This window comes from Brachypodium distachyon, chromosome 4 (assembly GCF_000005505.3).
Source record: "Brachypodium distachyon strain Bd21 chromosome 4, Brachypodium_distachyon_v3.0, whole genome shotgun sequence".
NCBI lineage: Eukaryota > Viridiplantae > Streptophyta > Magnoliopsida > Poales > Poaceae > Brachypodium > Brachypodium distachyon.
Genome location: NC_016134.3, coordinates 9,330,475 through 9,346,213, shown reverse-complemented (window position 1 = coordinate 9,346,213; position 15,739 = coordinate 9,330,475). Strand labels below are relative to the sequence as shown.

Here is a 15,739-nt window from a genome sequence, read left to right as displayed (position 1 = left end):
TGGGGGAAAGTGAGACAATCTGTCTGAAGAAGTGTAGTTTTTTGGACAAATTAGCAAAATGTGTGGTCCGCTGAAAAGACTGCACCAAGAAGTGTGGTTGCTTGCATGATTTCTTTCTTAGTTGCTCTTACTGTTTTTAGGTCGTTTGAATTAAATTTTGATTGCTGATGATGTCTAAGTTTTGTATGCAGCGGATTACTGCCATGACATTGTGCCGTGCAATGCGACGACGTGCGAGAATTTCTGCTCCAAGAACAATTTCAAGAACTTCCAGATATACTGCAGGCCAGGCCCGAAATACGACGCCTGCTGCTGTCACGTCCAAACCATGGCCGTTTAGTCGTCTAGCTATACAGACAGTCTGCAAATCATCAAGAAAAAGGATGATATATGTATTTCTGCTGTACGGAATTCATGGATCTTGATCGAGAGAAATAATAGAATTATTGCCTGCTCTATATATCTTTTTTTTCCGATAATGGAAGTTTCTGTTGACTCAAATTAAGTCGCATCAATCGAGACAACAAAAAGAGTTCAAATTAACCCCCCGGCCCTCTGCATCGATCCAGGAACCAGGATGCAAATTAACAGCACAAAACTCACCAAGTTGAACAAATTATTACGAGTATCACAAAAGGGCTAGAATTTTAGGATCCACCAAATCCGCTCATATGATTATGAATTTCCTTTTTATGCCAATTTTTCCCGGGTTGACTTGCCATCTCCGTTGATATCAAGGGAATATGTAATAATATTAACAGAAATAGCCACTCTCGCAAATCAGAATTACTTGCCTCCTCATCAATTCGAGCAGTAACAGCTTGCCAACATTACATGGTGTTCTGGCTGTTCCAGAATGAAACAGCGAGGAGCAAAGGGCAGATCAAGATATTTTTTATAGGAAAATACCATCATGGTTAGCTTTATTAAGGATTAAACAAGAGACACATCGTCAACGAGTAAAAGTAAAACTAGAAGAATCATCCAACAAAACACTCGGTGGTCAACCCTAACGACTCTAGATAGGTCATGAGCAACTCTATTAGCTTCTCTAGGGACAGATCAAGACCTAAAATTATGCTGACGCACAATTTTCCCTAGGATGCAGTCTAGCGGACAAGCATAGTATCTGATGACCTCTAACCCGAGTGGGCATGTAACTTTCTTTGCCTCGTACGTGCTCTTAGCCAACTTGTTGCCCGGAGGAGGTACCGTACGTAGGTAACTCAGAATCTCCGTGAATCCCGAGTCCACGATGTTGTATTTTGCCTTTATACGCAAAAGCTCGAGCGTTACTTCTAGTACACTCTTATCCACGCCGGCATTTTCATATAACGGTGTCTCGGCATCCTCCCTCAGCTTCTCGAACTTACGGGACACCCTCTCATCCTCGGGGTCATCCAACTGATTCTGCAGATGCTGATCGTCCAGCATTTCAACCATCCTACCGGTTGGAACGTCTTGTACTGGATCCAGGCCACGGTATGCTTCTTCACCAGGCTGGTTGTCAGACTCCATGTTTTCCATCTCAATGCCGCCATCGACTTCAATGCCATCCTCCCCGTGAGAAGTCCACCTTGAATAACATGACACAAATCCCCGCATGAGCAAGTGCATCTCCACATCCGTTGGCTCGTACAGCTTGCTGTTCCGACATCTCACACAGGGACAACACATCTTATCACCCACTTTCCTATGCATATCTTCCACGCCGGCAACGATAAAAGTCTTCAGCCGCTCTATCCACTCAACACGTAACCTGTCCTCGTACATCCAAGCACGGCCCATCGAGCTACAACACAATTTTTTTTTTAAATAAACAAACAACTTGCTCGACAAAAATGGAAAATTTCGGCATGACCTTTGCTAAAAAAAATAGCATTTTGCGCTACGAAATTCGATGCCTGCATCAAAAACAAATTACCCCCACCCACATCGGCACGACGGCCGGTATCACATCAGATAAGAAATACACGGCACGAAGGCCGGTGTCAACACACATTTAATATGTTTGAACATGCACGTACACCGGTCCCGAGGTTAAGATTAACCCTAGGGCTAACCCCCAGGGGCTAAGCTCCCCCATAAGCAGCTATATAGAGAGAGAGCCGCAGAGAGAGAGCTAGAGAGAGAGAGAGCTAGAAAGAGAGCTGCAAAGAGAGAGAGAGAGCTAGAGAGAGAGAGAGGGAGCTCATCCGAGAAAAATTAAAGCGAGAGAGAGAGGAAGGATCATCACTAGGGTGAGGGGGAGCTCCAGAGACAGCGGGGGCAGCCCGGGAGAGCCGCCGGAGAGAGATCGGGGCCGAATTTCCCGCCGGCGGCCAAGCCACCATTAATGGCCATTTTACAAAATTGGAGAAGAATAGGAGGAGGAAGAAGGGAGAGGAAGAGGGAGGAGAAGGGGGGAGAGCTACCTTCCTGCCGCCGCCATCAAATTTTGGCAGGGTTTCACCGCCGGTGAGAAGCAGAGCCGCTGGTAAGATCTTACCCGCCACTGGTGATCTCCCACCAGTTCCCCAACTTTAGTCCTACCTCGCTAGTTTAGAGGAGTTCCGACCAGCATAAAAGGGATTCCGCCGCCCCACCTACCGGTGGTTAGTACTCAGTGCTCAGTGCGTTCCCCGTTCCTGTTGAGTTCTAAACAAGTGATCGGGCGGTGCTTAAGGGGTTCAGGAAAGGGCACTGAGACTGAATAGTACCATCATATATCGGGTGGTCTACCAATGACGGTCGTAAAAAGAGCCGCCACTGGTGGTTGTTAAGATTTCCATGGCCATTACCAGTGGCGGTGACTTGTTTCGGGATAATATTCACCGCCACTGGTGGTGGGGTAGCAGTGGCGGTGTCACCGCCACTGGTGGCGCTCATGGATGCCTCGAGAGGCCTCCAGTGACGGTGTGTTTTTTGGTCCGTTTTAACCGTCATTGAAGGGGGATCACGGATGGGGTTTTCTGTAGTAGTGAATATTAGGTTGATTCCCCTTATTAGTAATTGATTTTGATGTATCAATGTGTCAGTTGGGAATGTGAGAGCCTCTTTTCTTTCCGCAATGGATTATATAATGAAGCCTGTTATGAAAATGGTGAAGCTTGGAGAGGAGTTAATGTAGTATTTCTGGGAAAACATATCGACCGCTAATGAATGGAATTTTGAAAGATTAACCTTGCGCACATGTATGGTGATTGATTAGACATTTACCGAACCCAGCGACTTGTATGTTAATTGAGAGGTCTCACATACTGTCTACCTTTTCTTCCTATCGAAACGGTGAATTTTTCTTCGCCATTGGATGTAATAATTCGCATGATAGAGATCTCTTTCACCCGCACAATGTGTCAGCTAGCATCCATTCTTCAGAAGATGCCCTCTACGACCACTCACCTGTAGGTCGTGCAGCTAGAAGAACCTACCTCGATAGTGCTATCAATTTGTTAATCAGTGGATACCTTATATGCTTAATTTTAGAATGTGCGACATATATCTGTCAAATTTTACGGTGTGAATGATGGTCCATGACTGTAAATCTGCCACGCTGATCGATGAGACTGAAGGCTACGGTCAACCTGCTAAATGACTAATATAAGTTAGTTTTTTTCTTTCTTTGAGAGTAAAGTTAGCGTTGATTTTTTTTCGGGTAAAGTTAGCGTTGATTTGGCGCGAATAAAACTTGTAGTCACCCACTGATCTACTTTGTGAACTCAAAATATGCATTTTTTCCTACTATTAGGAGTAGCTTGACATCGTGAACAATACGATTACTGCAAATTTTGATGGCTCCTATGATCGTGTCTTCCATCTTGGCATCATCGTCCTGCTATGCACGTACGTACATGTAACCCATCTTCCCTGATTACTCGGCAGGATTTGGAAACAACCCAATTGGAATCCATCTCCCTTGATTACTCGGCGGGATTTGGAAACGGGACGACGCGGGGAGGATTTGGAAACGCAGATTACTCAGCGGGATTGGAAACAACCCAATTGGAAATATATCTCCCCTGATTACTCAGCGGGATTTGGCAGGTACTCGATCTCCATGATTGCATATTTTTTAGATAGGTAGGTATATATAGATATAGATATAGAATAAGGATAATTGTGAGATTTACGGAATTAAAATTTCCACGCGCCTCTGCATAAATTGGAAACCAATCAATTCCAGCTAAAAAATCAGGGAGGATTATCTTATTTAGGGATACACAGTATCATTTAATTAATGCAATAAATAATACCCTGCCAAAAAATATGACGGAGATAATCATCCCCATTAATGCATATCTAGGTATGTGTCTCGATCTCCCCTCTATATAAACACCAGCAAAAAGAGCCCAATGGCATCAACACATTGCCAGAGAAGATCAAACAACAGAAGTAGACAAAATAAGATCAGTTGCGAGCTTACATATCTATTGTCATGGCGCTTAGCAAGAGAAATGCAACCATTGTGTACCTGGTAGCCCTCATGGTGGTCATGGCCACTGTCCAGCAGTCCTGTGATGCAGCAGCAGGTTAGTTACTAAAATTTCCAACATGTTACATACTTTTGTGGTTGGCATGTTTTCTTTCTGATCTACGCTATATAGATCATTGTACTCTGCGAGTCCATATGTTCCTTGTACTGAAGTAGCTTATGCTAAGTTTAATTAATTGCTTGCACCCAGTTAATATTCCTTAATTCATGCGGGATTTTCACGATGAAACTAAGCGTTCCATTATCCTACTACGTACATCGATCATCTTATATGATTTGTGTGTGCCAGTTAATATTGCTTAATTCATGTGGGATTTATAATGTATTTTTTCTATCGACCTTGCAGTTGTTGATGGAGTGAAAGCTGCAGCGTGCTCCCCTTTGCCAAACTGTGAACAACGTTGCGGAACTGTCTGCAGCGTTAGTGGCAACCCTTCGTCTGGTGCCCATTGCCAGAATGGGCAGTGTTATTGTGCCTAGTCTAATACCATTACCCTTCTAGCTAGCTTGAGGAATAATTTTGTATCAGTTTCTTCAGATGTAATATTGGTGGACGGCAAATTAATTATAGAAACGTTAATTTGCCGCTCTTGAATGATTGAAAATGTTTTTCTCCCAGAAATGTTGTTTGCCTCTACCACATGTCTCAAGTTATGGAAATGGTCTAAGATATAAAACTTTTAAGTTCTAAGCAGTAAAGGACCGATATGGCAAGTAAGTAAAAAAAAACGTTTGTGTAAGATACAAATAAGAATGGTGTCTAAATTTAAAAAAAAATCCGCATGCTTTCTTTCATGCAACATCAGCTTGAAAAGCTGCATGTCTCTGAAGCCGAAACCCCGATTGCGATTTTGGGGGCATCATGTGGAGTCCACCCTACCTCTACATACATGGAAATGGTCTAAGATGTATATCCACGTGGACCATCTTATCAAATAATAAGAATTGTTATTCCATTTTTAGAATCAAAAATAAAAAATGAATGAAAAGCAATCAACTTTCCAATGGAAAGAGGAAACCAATCAATTCCATCCAAAAATTGATCAGGAGGTGACCGGGTATCCAAGGATATATATCCATTCATTAGTAATATGTTATTCCCGGCCTGCCAAAAATTAGGTAATCCACACACTTGATGATAGTAGAAACCGGTCACCTCCTGATCAATTTCCACCCGAAAACTTTTACGAGCGTAGTAAACCACCGGAGAAAAAAAAAGGAGGTCCTGACACGCGGCTTATGTTACGCTCGAATTCAGCGAATTCCATACGGCCATCCAATCATTTTTTCATCGGGAGCGAACTATTTTACCGTGCTGTAAGTTACACCCGTATTGGGCCTAAATAGGGCAATCCAAGCTCTAAGAGATATGACCGGAGAAATGGTATACAGCTGTCAGCTGTGTTCGGGGTAGATGCTGGGCCATATGACCTGACTGATGGTCTGACTGTAAGTCAAATGGCTGAGTGCGCTCCCGGCAGGCCTTTTGATGTTGCATCACAATATAATCTAGTACTCGAATTTCAACAGGATGAATTTGCCTGGCACCCATTGTGGGGCGATTCATATCTCCAAATGAATTCGGCCAGGCAGGGCCCGCGGGGAAATTAGCTCGTTTGTGGAAGGAGTTAAGCAAGTCGACAACAGCTCGTACAAGGATCAGAAGACCTCTGCAATGAACTGGTTGGTGATCAATTTGTCTTCAATTCCACCATGACGCCGCCTCCTTTGTGTTTCGTGGTGTGCCTCCCGTGGATTTGTGTGCTGCCTCCGCCGTCGCCCTGCTGGTTGGACCCCTCGGTCGCCGGAAGCCATGGCTCCAGTAGCCCCTTGGTTGGCCGTGGCAGACCGCTCCCGTTCTCTCCTCTTGGAACAGAATACTACTTTTCTCTGTTCGAGATCTTGATTAATTTTGAGCATTTTGCTTGTCAAATATATAGTATTAGTGAACACGTGATGCGCGATGAACTAATTCATCTTTGGCAGATTGATTGCACTTGTATGTATGTAGCTCTACGCAGAATATTTGTATATGTCATACCAGTTTCATCAACTGGACAGAATTAACTTACTTTTAGAGAATAAAAGTAACAGTGACAACATCTATCAATCTTACATAAGGTTGTGAAATCGTTTTCTTGTGTACTCCTATGTGTAGCAAACTGATGAAATAAGGATAAAAGTTTAGACTAGAGTATTACATACATTTCAATAGACAGCTCACATATGCCAAAAGCTAAAAACAAAACTGGAGCTGAGTTTCTCAGGAGTTTCTCCCCACCACAGTTTTTGTGGGTTGAGAAACTGAAGCTAAAAATAACTGCCCTGATGCCCTTGACGACGAGCCCGCTCTTCCAGTGGCCACCATACTCAAACAAGGAGACCTCATGTTCTCCAATTTGTCCCCTGTGTGCTTTAACATCCCCAGCCTTGATCTGCAGCAACTGCTCCATGGGCGGCGCTCCTGAATAATCGTCCTGTTCGGGGACTTGAGCCGGGGAAAAAAAATCCTATGAGACCGGGTCTATTTCCTCATCAAGCTAGACCCATTCCAGAAAACGCCACATGTCAATACAGATCTCAAAGCACTACTTCTTCCTCTCGTCGTTCCTCTTCGACTTGTCGCGCACGCCTCCTAGAGAGAGCCGTTGTTTCCTATTCCGTGGGAGAACCGGGACAGAACACGCTATGAATCAATAAGCGGAACAGAGCAAACCATCAGATCAAGACGCCTCACAAGAAAAATCATATCCGTAATTTGTCATGACCTACAGCTGCATGCCTGTATCCTGTTTCACGTCCTTCCATCTGGCAAGCAATGATCCACCAGGAATTCACCACGCCTTGTTCTTCCCCTAAGCCATAGGGCCAGAAATCAGTTAACATAGGAATGCAGACTCAATCGCCTGTAGCCCTGTAACTCTGATTTCATGCGCTACTATTTCTCTCAAGAACGCGGGCCAAACTGGGCCGTAGCCCGCCCAGGATTTTTGCAAAAAACAATTAGTAGTTCTACTATTGCTCATAGGCCCAGCCCAGCAGCAGAAGAAACCAGGCCGCTGCCCTATCAATGACTCTGGCCTCTGCGGCGCCTCCTCCTGGTCGCCACTCGCACGCAACCAGCCAGGGGCGCGCTGCGACTATATTGCTCATAGTGCTATATTGGAGGACGACGACGGACCAGGCGACGATTGAAGCCAGCCAGGGCCGCCGCCGCTCGCCACCGCAGGCTCAGCCTCAGACTCAGGCTGCCCTGCGCCCGCTGCTCCTCCTCTTCCCCAATGTCTCTATCCAGGTGTTTTTCATTTTCTTTCCTTAAATCCCTAGTTTGCAATTTGTCATAGCACCGATTGGATTTTTTTTTACCGGAAACGCAGGCATTTCCATTAACTCACAGGCTCGGACAAATCGCCGGCCACAAGACGAATTACATCGGTAGGAAAATTGTCCAGCCAAAGTACGGGATCAACACGACCGCTACTCGAACCGAAAGCCACCAGCACATGAGCGGGTTTATTACATTCACGTCTACAAGAGACTACGCGAAACTCGATAAAACCAATAGAGAGCAGGTACTTCGCTTCCTGAACATCGCACCAAGCGGAGATGCATCATACTCCGAGGACGAAACGGCACGCTGAAGGATTTGACAGTCAGTTTCCATGATGATTCTTCCAATACCAAGGTTCTCAGCACAAAGGATACCACGGATAAAAGCATGGGCTTCGGTTTGAAGAGCTTCTGCAGCGTGCTCAACATAGCCGGCTGCCGCAAACACAATATCACCATCAGAGTCTCTTGCAAGGCAGCCCCAACCACCATGGCCTGTACCTGCATCAAAAGCACCATCAATGTTGATCTTAACAAATTCCGTCGGTGGGCGCTTCCAGGAAAAAACTGGTTTAGACACAAGGTTCTTGACGTTCGGCATCAATGATTGCCAGTCCAGTAGGAAATGCATCACGGTGGCTTGAAATTCATTCAGAGAGACAATATGCTCCCCACGATTTGCCTTGTTCCTCTCTGTCCACCAGCACCACAGCAAGGCAACAACCTTAATGGCAGTTGGCATAGGCATCAGGACAATAGCATGCCCAACTTCCATTGCCGAGGAACACGCAGCCAAACTGCACCGCTGCTCCTCCAGATCAGTAATCAGCCATCGCTTCTTCACCTCTTTGCACTCAAAAAACAGGTGGTTCCCATTCTCAAAAAGACTATTGCAAACTACACTTCTGGTGTCAAGTTCCACACCACTTCTCTCAATATTAACACGCATTGGGTGCGAGTTCTTGCAGAAACGCCAAATGAAATGGCGAACTTTCGGGGGACAAGGGAGTTTCCAAACCATCGTGCTCCAGTTTTTTTCGCCATTAATCCCAGAACTTTCTACACGCTCTTTCCTAATCATGTTGTATAAGTGGACCTTATAGGCTGACCGGACAGAGAAGATTCCTCACTACATCGGAATGGGTTACTGGCGCACGAGTTTCAGTGGCGGTACAGCTGGTCCAAAAAATTCACCGCCACTGGACGTCGTTGGAGCAATCCAAAACAAATACCAGTGGCGGTGAGCAACCACCGCTACTGCTAGTAGAGCACCGGTGGCGGTGAAAGCACTCACACGAAGCACTGCACCGGTGCTCTAGCACCCGTGGCGCGGGTCATTCACCGCCATTGGTGCTCTTTAGTGGTCACCGGCGCACGAGCAATGGTGGCGGTTAAAGTGGTCGAAAAAACAAACCGCCACTGGTAAGTCGTTGGAAGAATCTAAAACGAGTACCAGTGGTGATTAGCTTCCACCGCCGCTGTTAGTGGAGCACTAGTGACGGTGCCAGCACTCATGCGGCTTTCACCGCCACTAGTGCTCCTAGTAGTAGTGTCCGCATCAGTTAACCGCCACTAGTGCTCCTCAGAGATTCCCATCCCGGTTACCAGTGGCGGGCAGATTCTTTGAACCGCCACTGGTAAGTTATCTATAAAGCAAAGTTACCGTGGCCTTATGTTCCTCAGCTCGCGCGTCTTTGGACCAGCTGCGGTTCCTCAACACACAGGCGACGGCGAAGCTCTGCCAAAATTCCATGGCGCCGGCGGCCGGAAGGTTGCTCCCTTTCCCTCTCCTTCCTCCTCCTCTCCCTCTCCTTTCCTCTAACTCCTTCCTCTCTTCTCTTCTTGCTCGATGTGGCTGAAATGGCGCCGGCGGCCGAGAGAGCTCGATCTCTCTCTAGGAGCTGTCCCGGCCGGCCCCCTTGCTAGAGAGGTCCCCCACTCTTCCCCTAGCTCCGTTTCTCCCTCCCCTCTGTCTCTCTGGTTGCTGCGCGTGTGCCCCCTCCCCTCTGTCTCTCTGCTCCCCTCTCTCTCTGTGTGATTAATTAAGCTCTCTCTCAATAAAATATGTGTTGAATGTGCATGTTCCGCGGCCATCGTGTCGTGTTTGTGAATATTTTTGTTTGTACATGTATACGGGCCATCGTGCCGTTTGTGTTTACATGTGGGTGTGGGTGGGTGTTTATTTAGCAAGTTTTTGTAAAATTTGTAAATTTTATAGCAAAGGTCATGCTGAATTTTGTGTGATACTATATGTACCTTGATTTATGTTTGCTTATCGTGTTTTAGCTTGATGAGCCGTGGTTGGATGTATGAGGAGACAAGAAATTGGAAAGAGTGGATAAGAAAACTTAAGGACTTCATAGATGTCGCCACAGAACATATGCTGAGAAAAGGGGACGACATGACGTGTTGTCCATGTAGCAATTGTCGTAACACAATGATGCTTCTGCCCAGCGATGTGGAGTTGCACTTGCTCCTACACGGTTTTGTGTTGGGTTATTCACGTTGGCCTTGTGACGGCGAGGATGCCATTGAAGTTGAAAGCAACCCAGAAATGGAGAACATGGAGCATGATGATCCACCCGACGAACCATGCCGTGGCGAAGATCAAGAAGTTCCGCAAGGCAGGGTGGCCGAAATGCTAGATGATGTGCACCTGCGTAAACAGTTAGATGACACTGACGATGAGATAGTGTCCCGTAAATTCCAGAAGCTGAGGGAGGACGCAGAGACGCCGTTGTATGAAAATGCAGGGCTGGACAAAAGTGTGCTGGAAGTAACGTTCGAACTTCTCCGAATGAAGGCAAAATATAACATCATGGACTCAGGATTCACGGATATTTTGAGTTACCTTTCAACGGTTCTTCCTGCAGGCAACATGTTGCCTAAGAGCACGTACGAAGCGAAGAAGGTTGCATGTCCCCTCGGGTTAGAGGTTGTCAGATACCATGCTTGTCCGTTGGACTGCATCATATACAAGGGTGACTACAAAGACATGCACAACTGTCCAGTATGCAAAACATCCCGATACAGGAAGAAAGACCCCAATCCTGAGGGCCTCCTAGAGGAAGAAGTGACTCGTGGTCCAGCGGCGAAGACGGTATGGTACCTCCCGTGTGGTAGCCGGCTAGAGCGTTGGTTTCAAAATGAGAAGGAGGCCAGGTGGTTCATCTTCCACGACCCCGACTCAGAAGGATATCGATCCTGATAAGGTGTATCGTAACGAAGATGGTGTACTTGGACACCCCGCCGATGCGGCTCAATGGAGGACCCTGGACAAGGAGTTTCCAGACTTCGGCACAGAGCCCAAGAACATTAGGTTCGGGATGAGTACGGACGGAATCAATCCGTTCGGAAACATGAGCAGCAAACACAGCACATGGCCGGTGATCCTGTTCATATACAACCTTCTTCCGTGGCTTATCATGAAGAGGAAGTACATCCACCTATCCATGCTCATACAAGGCCCTAAGCAACCGGGGGCTGATCTGAACATGTATCTGGAGCTACTGAAAGATGAACTTGCGGAACTTTGGAGTACGGGCCGAAAGGTTTGGGACGCTCACAAGAAGGAGGAGTTCACCCTTCGGCCAGCTCTGCTGACATGTGTGCATGACTACCCTGCGAACGGAAACTCATCTTGCCAACGCACACATGGGTACAAAGCGTATACAAAGTGCGGGGATGAAACGAACTCACAGAGGCTGCCAGTTTCACAGAAGATTGTGTACATGGGACACCGAAAGTGGTTGCAACCCGGTGACCCATGCAGGAAGGACAAGAAAAACTTCAATGGGAGATCAGTGCGTCACCCGAAGCCCAGGGAAAAGACTGGGCATGAAATCTATCAAATTGTTAGGAACTTGGAAGTTGTTGCCGGGAAAGCAAATCCGCAAGCGAAAGAGAAGGATGGCGATGGACCTGTGTGGAAAAGTAGGTCGGTGTTTTGGGACCTGCCTTACTGGAAATTCTTACAAAGCCGTCACACCATAGATGTCATGCACGTCGAGAAGAACGTGTGCGATAGCTTGTTGGGCTTGCTAATGAACAATGCAGATAAGACAATAGATGGGCCAAAGGCATGGAAGGACCTAGAGTTCTTAGGCATAAGGAAGAAGCTGTGGGCGGTAGACGAAGAGTCACCGGAAAACCACAATGGTGAAGTCACGGTAACGAAACGATGTAAATCTGCGTGTTACACCTTGAGCAAAGCCGAGTTACAAAGAATGTGCCAGTGTCTCCACAGTATAAAAGTTCCATCCAACTACTCGTCCAGCATCAAGAGACTCGTTGACATGAAGAGTCACAAGCTTGTTGGCATGAAGTCTCATGACTGCCACATGATTATCACGCAGTTACTTCCAGTTGCAATAAGAGGTGCCATGGAGCCCTGGGTCAGAGAGACGGTGATGAAGCTTTGTGACTTCTTTGACACAATCAGGCAAAAATCCATCACGGTGGAACGCTGCCTCCAGCTAAAGGATTCAATGATACAAAATTTGTGTGAATGTGAGATGTTCTTCCCTCCAACATTCTTCGATATCATGGTACATCTGATGGTCCATATCACCGACGAGATAATGCTACTAGGGCCCTCCTTTCTGAATGGTCTTAAATAACTTGTTCAAATTTCAAATAAAATGTCTTAAATATGTTCTGAATTTGAAGTAACTTGATCAAATTTGAAATCAAAAATATGTTCTGAATTTGGAATAACTTGTTCAAAGTTGAAATCAAAATGTCTTAAATAACTTGTTCAAATTTCAAATAAAATGTCTTAAATATGTTCTGAATTTGAAGTAACTTGATCAAATTTGAAATTAATTGTCTCAAAATAACTTGTTCAAATTTCAAATCAAATGTCTTAAATATGTTCTGAATTTCAAAATAACTTTATCAAATTTCATGGAAAAAAAATTAGCCCACCCAGTGAACACAGCTTTTCGGGTTCGGCCCAGCCCGGCGAACCAGGGAGCTGCCTACTACCTACTAGGGCAGGTTTGACCGGGCCCACAGAGCTTTGACCGAGCCCACCAAGTTTCGGAATGACAACCGGACCCACAGGCCAGGAGAAGAGGACAACCGGGCCCGCCGGCCAGGAAGAGAGGTACGGGAACTGATTCGGAAGTGAGAGTGCAGGTGGAGAAGGCTATTTATGCTGGTCAGATTCTCTGTAAACTAGCGAGGTGGGACTAAAACTCCCAACCCACAGCACGAAAGCTCGTTCTGAGGAGCACTAGTGGCGGTAAAAACGCACGAACCGCCACTAGTGCTGGCGCAAAAATTTCCCTTGCTCTGAGGAGCACTAGTGGCGGTGACTACGCAGAGAACCGCCACTAGTACGAAGCACGAGTGGCGGTGCTCGCAATGAAACCTGCCACTGGTATGATACGCAGGAGCATTGAAGACACTAAATTTGTGTACCGCATATCAGTGGCGGTTCTCACGACAGAAACCGCCACTGGTGATGAATTTCCAATAAGCTATTAAATTGATAATATATTCTTTGGGTTTTAAATAAATACACCACCTGTTCTTTTATGTGTATAATAAGATTTTTTATTCTCAATAAACTTTTGAACCATAAATTCAAATGTTATATACCCTTCTATGATTAAGTGTCATTATGTGTGGCTTTTGTGCTATAAAAATTCTATAAAATTCAATTTTTCTCAAAACATTGTCAAATTTGGTGTGGACACTTCCCTATTGCTATAGAACACCCATAAAAAAAATTCAAATTCAAACAAAAAAAACATGTCACATTTGGTTCATGGGGTGGGATGGTTTCTGAGAGATCTACCTAGATGGTTCCAAAATGAAAAAGCAATGTGAAAAAAATGAAGAACCAAGGTACATCCTTTTGAATTTTTGGACCAAAATTTATATGTAAGATTTTTTATTGATAGAAACATTCCATGCAAAATTTCAGATCATTTTGAGCAAAATTCAATTTTATAGCAATTAATAACTTGAATATGAACAACATAATCATATAAATGGTTGATGATATTTCTGTATTTAGGTTTCAAACTTTGCATGTGACATGATATTAGTAGTTTACACTCAAAAGGACAGGTGTTTTAATTTTTGGATCTACATAGAATTTAATATGAATTTAAAACTTGATTCAGAAATTAGTACCAGTGTCGGTTTTGCGGTCAAACCGCCACACGTGCTAGATGCAGGAGCACTGGTGCAGCATCAGTGGACGATTTTGCAAATAGACCGCCACTAGTGCTCGCTCCAGTGCTATAGGCACTGAGGAGCACTGGTGGCGGTTGGTGGCACAAACCGGCCACTCGTGCTAGATCCAGGAGCACGGGTGCAGCACCCGTGGCCGGTTTTGCATATAAACCGCCACCCGTGCTCGCTCCAGTGCTATAGGCTCTCAGAAGCACTCGTGGCAGTCCGAAGCACAAACCGTCCACTAGTGTCCAGCACTAGTGGTTGTTTTGCTTGGTGAACCACCACCAGTGCTCCCTCCAGTGCTATAGCGCTCTCAGAAGCACTGGTGGCGGTCCGAAGCACAAACCAGCCACTAGTGTCCAACACTAGTGAATTTTTTGCTTGGTGAACCGCCACTAGTGCTGGCGAAAAAATCCCCTTGGCCAGCACTAGTGGCCGGTTTATGCTACGGACCGCCACGAGTGCTGCCGTGGTATAAATAGATAGCTACGGGACTTAACAAAATTTCGAACCATTCGCCCGCGCGTCTCACAGGCCAGCAGCGGCACAGCTTTAACTAACGCGGGCGAAGCCCTGCTCCGTCACCGACTCGCCGCCGCCGCGGCCGTTCCCCTCCCCTTCTCCTCCCAGACCGGCCTGCCGTCCCCGACCCGTCGCCCCCGCCGCCGCGCGCCGCCATGGTTCGCACCCGTGGAACTGGCCGCCGCCGTGGCTTCTCCACGGCATCGGCCCCGTCGGATCTCCCGCCCCGCGACGAGCCGACGGAGGAGGCGCTGCCACCCCGCCGCACGGCGGATTCGGGCCCTCCGGATTTCGTGGACGAGGTCCGAAATCCCGCGGCCAAGCCCCGCCGTGACGACACCGCCGGGGTCCCCGGCCGCCGGCGACGAGGGAGAGCCCGCCGGCGATGAGGTAAGTTCTAGGGTTAGGATTTTTTTTAAGTTTACTGTTCTAGGGTTTAGTGATCCATGTTCTAGGGTTAGGGATTTTTTTCCTTGCTTTGGCGATGGGTAAAGTGTAAAGCAAATCGTCCGTGGATTGATGGATCGATGCAAGCTATGCTCTTCTCAAAATGAATATGTAACTCATGTGATCAAAATCATATCCATCAGCAAATTTCCTTGAGTAGGAATATAATGAATATGAATCTATGTGATATAATTATATATTAATAGAGTAATTTGTGGTAAAAGCATTGGTCAAAGGAAAGCTAATACGCCCCATATTGTTGGTCATATTAATAGAGTAATTTGTGGTCAAAGCATTGGTGAAAGGAAAGCTAATACAATTGAATATGCATTTTGTGGCATATGCATGATGTGGGCCCGGCCATCGTGCCGAGGCCGTTGAAATTTAGGGGGCCGGCCATCGCGCCGAGGGGGTATATGTGGGTGGGTAATTTTTATGCAGGTATCATGGTCTGGTAGACCAATTCGCTAGCTTTATAGCACGGGTCATGCCGAATTTTTCTAGATTTACAGTACGGGTCATGTCGAATTTTTCAAAATTTTAAAGTAATCCATGTAAGGGCATTGTATAGGAAGCTCAGGGTCGCGATGGAGAAAACCCTGAGGACTCACCTCAGGGTTCTTCGTCATCGGGCACAACAATAGCCCATAGCCAAGACGATGAGCCTGAACACGGCGGCGGTGATCCTTCAGGCTTCAACGCAGGCTCTGAGGCTACCACGTCGTAGTCTACTTTTAAGAAGAAGAAGAAGGCGCCACGTGGGTCTAACAAGCCGACGAA

General features: G+C 46.2%; 1 long non-coding RNA gene across 1 annotated transcript; it reads left to right on the top strand.

Annotated features, from left to right (window-relative positions):
- Positions 1–4,326: 4,326 nt before the first annotated feature.
- Positions 4,327–5,093, top strand: LOC112268802. Its single transcript, XR_002960280.1, has 2 exons — positions 4,327–4,508; positions 4,818–5,093. It is a non-coding gene; the product is annotated as an uncharacterized LOC112268802 (long non-coding RNA).
- Positions 5,094–15,739: the final 10,646 nt, after the last annotated feature.